Raw genomic sequence first — 7,451 nt, forward strand, 5'->3', positions numbered from 1 at the left:
TGACTCATGGATATCACTGAAGACAAAAGTTTTGCCATAGTGTTTCTACCTATCTCAGTTATGATGGGCATAAACTGCATTGCCATGGCAGCTGGGAAGTAGATGACATAATGTGTATTGGTCGTGTTATGTAGGAGGCTGAGCGATTGTGTTGGCGGGCAGGGGGCAGGGTTTGAATGTATCCATATAGCCAGGCAGCATGCAGGGAAGTTGCACACTGCTGTCATAAAACCTCTACATTTAACCTTCATTTCTACGGTCTGGCAGTAATTGGAAAATACTGACATTTTTTACATTTGACATTGTTTATAATCGTGAACCTATCCATAGCTCTTAACTTGTGGCACAGGTACTTATGCAGATACATTTTGAAAAAGGTTGCAATGTTTCCAGAGGAACAAAATGCCTTTTAACATTTGAACACTGACTTAGAACAATGTGTAATGTGTGTAGCCACATGTGAGAGTCAATATTCTGAGGAGAGTGTTGTTTGCAAGACTGATTGAAACGTTTTTGTGGAGAATGTACTAAATGTGCATATAATTTCTTTCTGTGAGCCCTGACAGTAACAGGGCTGTAGAAAGATCAACTGAAGTCTAGTTTACTCTGACAGCAGAATAACCAAAAATTTTTTTAGACAAAGCTATACTACTGGCCATGGAATAGCTAAGATTCAGGCAATAAACTGGCAGTATTCAAGCAATTTGAAAAGAATTTTACTATTTACGTGAGGAATAACATTTAGAATGTTAAAACTGTTCAATCTGTACAATCCACAGACTATTTCTCCGGATCTTTAGTAATAAAATAAACACACAAATTATGAAATAAAGCATGAAATATCAAAAGCCTAGTTAATTTGAGAAAAGACAGACTCTTCACCAAATCTGATGAAAGATGAAACAATTTTGATAGGAATTTGTCAGAGCCAGGTAGTTCAATCAATATGCTAATGTCACTTCCAATGTATCAAATATTTTTCTCATTTACAAGCACACACACATGCACACCAGGTACTGGTCAGCTTTTGTAACCTTAGTGAGCTGAGTTTGAGAATAAACCTCATCTGATAGAAAGCCTCAATAATGCAAGAAGAAAAAAAAAAGAAAGAAAAAGAAAGAAGGGAAGAGTGACGAGGACATGGGAGGAAGAGGAAGTGTCTACATATTTTATTCCTGATGTCACTTCTTCAAGTCAGTCCACTTATAGGTTTTACATTTCAAAACATTGCCAAAGAATCTTAGGGTTCGAACAGAGTCAGATTCATGCAGTCTGTACACCATTCAACATTTAATTTTACTTTAATAACAATTCAACCCCAAATTTTGCAAGACAGCCAGCAATTCAAAGACGTCATGGCTACCTAGTTAATTATCTATTGGTGTTAAAGCAACACATCTACCATGTTCCAGGGTCAATAAAGGCTTGTGGGCACAGTTCTTGTTACATTGCAGTCCTGACGAGAGTGTGCATGGACTGGAGGGATGATAGACAATGAAGTAATGATAGTGCACTGCAATAAGTATTGAAGTGAGAGTATGCCTATTGCGGATGCTTTTAGACGTCTTCCCATAATGGGATCCTCAGTTTGAGTCTAGAGCCATTACAACCAATTATTCAGATGTCAAGATGCCCAGCAGAGGAAAAGCATGTGGAGTTGTGCATATGAAGTCAAGCATATGAATGCAAAGAGGGGGGGAGCTTGAATGTAGAATGAACAAGAGTGAAAAGAATAAGGATACAGCAGGTGGGTAGACATGGGTAGATTCCAGAAGGCAGCAATGCCAACAGCCTTAACTTTACTGTGATAACAATGGGGAGCCAGTATGGACTCTTTAGAAGGAGTTGACTTGAAAAAAAATCATGTTTGAAATGCTGCTCTGACAAGAGAAAATGGAGAAGAAAGGACTAGAGCAAGGAGTCAAGAAATGGGCTGCTCCAGAAGTATTGTTGAAACAGCTGAGGAAACTGAACTGTGATTGTGCCAATGGGAAACAAGAAAGTCAAGTCAAGCCATGTAACTTAAGAGCTTTAAGAATTCTCAGATTGGAATTTCACATGGATCTTAGTCCTCCTCTAAAATGTTATGATTCTCTCTGAAGAGTCTCTAACTTGTGTATTAAAATGAAGAATTTACTACATGAATATACCCTGTATATAATGACATGGGAAAGAGATGAAAGAAGAAAATTAATAAAATACACAAGTGTGCACATGACATATCAAGAAGAAAAATATATGTGAATACTATATCTATCAGTAGATACTATATCTATATACTATACTATATATTATACTCTACTACACTATATGTATATAGTATATATGCTCACCTTGTTTGGAGTCTTTAAATAAAGGAATACTCAAATATTCACTCCTTCGGAAGCATAAATCCTGAGGGTAGGCATTAGTTATATAGTAATACCCTATTATTGTCTCATGTTTGATCTGTTGAAATTTTATATATTTTTTCATTTTAATGGTGCTTTTTCCAGGGCTGCAATTTCTTAATTATAAAATTCTCCATGTATAAAATCATTTGATAAAGTACTCAAAAAAATCAGACCTCTCAAATGTAACGATCCAATCCCAAAAATGGGCATTTGAGATGAATGTACACTTCTCAGATGAAGAAAAACAAATGGCAAATAAATATATGAGAAAATGTTCAACATCATTGGTCATTCAAGAAATTCAAATGAAAACAGCACTGAGATTCCATCTCACCCCAGAAGGAATGGCTATCATCAAGAAATCAACCAATTACAAATGCTGGAGAGGCTGTGGGGAACTAGGAACCCTTCCCCACTATTGGTGGGAGTGCAGACTGGTGAAACCACTGTAGAAATCAGTGTGGAGATTTCTCAAAAAACTAGGATTTTCTCAAAAAGCTAAGATTAGAGGTCTTATTTTACCCAGTATTCATCTTTTTGGTATTTTCTCAGAAGAATTAAAAACATCATACCACAGTTACATATGTGCACCCATGTTTATAGCAGCCCATTTTGTAATAGCAAAATCTTTGAAGCAAACTAAATGCCCATCAACCAAGGAATGGATAAAAAAAAGATGTGTTGCTTTTTTTAAAAATAAAATGGAGTATTGTTCCACCATAAAAAAGGATAAACTGGAGACTTTTATAGGTAAATGGATGTAACTTGAGTCCATACTTTCAAGTGAAATAAATCAGAATCATATGTGCAAGCATCATATTGTCTCCGTAATGTGAGAAGCTGAAACAGTAAATAGGGTAGTACAAATGTATATTAACTTTTGAAATAATGTCATGGCAGTTTTCCGAAGTTTTCTCTTCCTTTTCAAAATTGTTTTAATAATATCAAGTCTTTTGGGTTTTCATGGAAAATTATCTTGAAGTGTTTCACCTTAAAATGTTTCTTGAAAATTTTAATTTTTGTGTAATGTTTTATATTTTTCTATACATAGATCCTGTAAATTTTGTGGTGAGATTTATCACTATTTCAAATTTTAATATTCTTCTAACCAATGTGTTTTGTTTTCATTTGCTGCCATGAAGTGGAAGTACAGTTGCTTTTCAGTAAACATTTATAAAACAAATTACTCATGACTACAACCATTCTCAATTATTATGAATAATTGCTCATGAAAGATATTCCCAATAGAAAAAGGAAAGTATAGGGCTAGAATCAAACTAGGATAAAATTTTAAATAATATAATCATACTTAAGAACTTTTTTAAAAAAGTCACTAAAAAGTATTCAAAAGTAAAATCTTGTTCAGCAATTAATAACCAGTAAAACATCAATAGACTTTTTATATAAAAAGTTTAGTATATGTAAAATTAACATTTTGTTTAAACAAAAGTCCCAGTAAGATATTTCTATGATCCTTATCTGCTATGCCTCTGAAAATCTTTCACCCTGTAGTTTTATTGTCTCTTTCTCATCCTTACCCTTCGAATCACTTTTTGAGTAGAACTGCATTGTTTGACCCAGTTGGAATGCATGTGCACTCAGGATATTTTAAAGATGTCCTGGGAGTATAATTTTATGTTCTTACCCTATATCTCCCATTCAGCAAGCTTTGAGCTTATTTTCTTTCTGGTAATAGCATTTCATAGACAGTGACTACAGTTCTACAGTTGATGCGTGATGTTTCATTTGTTTCTTTCTAGTGCTTATTGCACTTACTAGATTGCCTCATTCAGGTTTCTTAAAGAAAACAGGTGTTTACTAACACATTAGAATGAATAATTCTTTGGTAGAGAGCTATCTTGTGCATTACACTATATTTAGCAACATTTCTGACTTCTACTTACTAGACCACAATAGTCCATTAGGCATTGCCAAAAATTCCTGCAGCAGAGAGCTGCTGAACTAAGACCAACAATTTGTAGCATCCATTGTTTCAAATTCCTTTTTGCCTGGGATACATTTATAAATATAGAATATTCCTTCTCACCACTATTTCACCTTCTTGGGGCATAGCTGGTACAGTAAATGTGGAATAAAATTTTTAATTTTTTCCTTTATTTCACCATTTTAAATACAAAAAATGAAGCAGGATTGTTTCATTATCGTGATGAACTCATCCACAATTTATTTATCTATCTTAATCTATTGCAGTTATTATCTTTACTGGTGTTCAAATTACCCTGTATTTTGTGAATGAGAGCCTATTTACTTTCCTGTTGATTCTGTAAGAAAGTACTACAACCTTGATTGCTTAATGCAACACAAAATTATCTTTTAACAGTTATGAGGCTCAGGGATTCATTGGACCACAATCAAGGTGTCCACAGTGCTGTGTGCCTCTCTCAGGTGCTCTAGGGAACAAACTGCTTTTCAGTTTGCTCTGCTTCCTCTAGTGCCTCCAGTCCTTGGTTCATGGTACTTTCGTTCATCTGCAAGTCAAATAACATTGCAAGCTTCCCAGTGATCCTGTACTTCCACGATCTTGCCTCTTTTTTTTCCTGACTCTTATTAAAAACTGTTTATTCATCAGTTTTCCACTGCTGGGACAAAATATCAAACTTTCGTTACCTATAGGAGGTGTGTTTTATTTGGACTTACATTTTCAGTCCCTGGTCATATGGCTTCAAGTCAGAAACATCACAGGGGAAAGGCAATCCAGAAGACAGCTGCTTACTTCATGGCATCTACGAGAAGAGAGATGGAGAATGGCCTGAGAATAAGAGGCCAGGAACCAGATATAGTCCCCAGAGTCACACACCCGTGGCACCCAACTAGACCCACTTTTTCACTGCCCATTCAGTTGTGAACCCATCAAATGTAAATCCACGGGTGAAGGTAGTACTCCCACAATGCAGCCACCTCTTCAGGAATCTCTTAATCCAGTCAAGTGACAATCAAGATTAACCAACAGTGTTCCACCCTTTTTCAATTTGATACCTAATCATATCTCAAACAAAACTCAGTCTCAAAACAAACACAAATACAAGTTCATAATTCCATCTATCATGGCATAATTATCCTATGTAAGCAAAAATGCAGTAATCTCTTCCCTGAAGTCTCAAGAATTCCCACATTGCTCACAAGTACCAGTCCAAAGTATTCTCTGAGACTAAAGGCAAACTCTTACTCATGAATCCCTATAAAATTAAAAAAACAATCATGCTGTGGTAATACGATGGTATAGGTTAAACGTTTCTATTCCAAAATAAGAGAATAGGGGATAGAAAGAGTCATACCAAAAACAAACCTTGCAGAGCAAACATCAAAACCCATAACTCTGTGTCTGGCATTTGGGACACATGGTGGCATGACTGTGAGCTACAAAGGACTTGGGCAACCATACTGTGGTCTTATCATGGCAGCTGCCATAGCCAGTGTTTTGGGCTGGCTCTTCTCACTACCTTCAGGTTCCTTGCCAAATGTTCCATGTGCCTGGCATACACAACTTCCTGGGGCCTCCAGTGAGACTCCAGGCTGTGTCTGGTCTTACCCCTCCCTTGAATATTATTAGGGAGAATACTTCAAATCTGAAGACAGAATCATGGATTAGTTCAGAACTCCTTATTTATCTGTGGGTTCTAGACATTTTCTGGTCTAATACCACTCACTCAATGATTTTTTTAGAGATATAGTAGCCAGATCTTTCTCCCTTTTGCTGGCCCAAGTGAAATAGAGCTCATGTCCCATGCCTTTCTGTAGGTCTTTACTGTTCCTATGATTTCAAGGAGCTCAATTTTCCCTGAGCATCAGGTCTCTCATCAGTTCAAAAATAGTTACAGTTTGATAGATCATCAAATATTTTCTTGCTTTAGTATGGGAGCAATGCTCTTTCTAGGTTGCTTTTATTTTTAGGTAAACTTTACTTTGTAGAGACGATTCACATTCCCAGCAAAACTGAACAGAAATCACAGAGAATTCCTGTATGCTACTTGCTCCCCACAACCATGCACAGCTTAGTCTCTCCTACTGTTAATAATCTTCAACAGAATAGTATATTTTCAATTAACTTTTAATATTTTTAAATGACTAAAGGTGAAATGGGGAAACATGTAAAAATTTTCAGCTAAGTAAACTATAACCAGGGAAATTAGCCACAGCCAGAAATTACAAACCAAATTATTTCTCAGAAGGTAGCTTAGGCAGATTATTTTTTCAGAGAAGGTAATTTGCTGTGTTTGGGCTATTTTTTAGTAACATCACAGGTATGAATTAGTGTGTTTGTCACAAGTGCTTCTTGAAGGAATTAATCCAGTTTCTAACTAGACACTGGGAGAGGACCGCCTTGTGCTGAGGAGAGACTAACTTTCTGTTTACAGAGAAGCAAGGATTGTAGGATAAATGGAAGTTCATATGGAAAATAAAGAGTGAAAAACCTAAGATTGTGATTAGCTTTGCTGCTCTTTACTCAGGTGAGATTTGCTATTGTACATACTGGAGATTTTATATGAAATATCTGTGAAATGGGGAATGCTAGAATAAAGTGTTGAATGGAAAATTAATATGACAGACATCTATAGAGTGAATTATTCAAGGACTCGACACAGTTTATTTCATCAGAAATTCCTGAAAGTTTTCTTAAAACAGTGTGCTGGACTCTGCTGTACAGTTTCTGTTTTGGTAAGTCAGGGTTGAATGAAGCCAATCACGTCTTGAAAGATACTGAATTACATGGCTTTTATAAACACCTGTGTTAAAGTAATAGGGACCATAAGTAGTAATAATGTAAAGAAAGGACCAACCTAAGGGGTGTTTTGGAAGAAGAAGAGAATCATAGAATTTAAATGAAAAATAGTACCAGGACAGAGCATGCTGGGAAGTTCTTATGAAAAGCTTAAGATTTTGAAGTTTATCTTTGTTGCCTAAAAATGAGTGTAGAAAAACAGTGGTTATATAAACACCTGGATGCTATGACTAAAGTTCTTATCCCTATTGAAATTTCCCACTTTGTTGCAGAGAAAATACCTAATCAATTCTTTCAATGCTATTGAAGTTTAGAAA

This window comes from Chinchilla lanigera, unplaced genomic scaffold (genome assembly GCF_000276665.1).
Source record: "Chinchilla lanigera isolate Chin_1 unplaced genomic scaffold, ChiLan1.0 scaffold00090, whole genome shotgun sequence".
Lineage (NCBI taxonomy): Eukaryota > Metazoa > Chordata > Mammalia > Rodentia > Chinchillidae > Chinchilla > Chinchilla lanigera.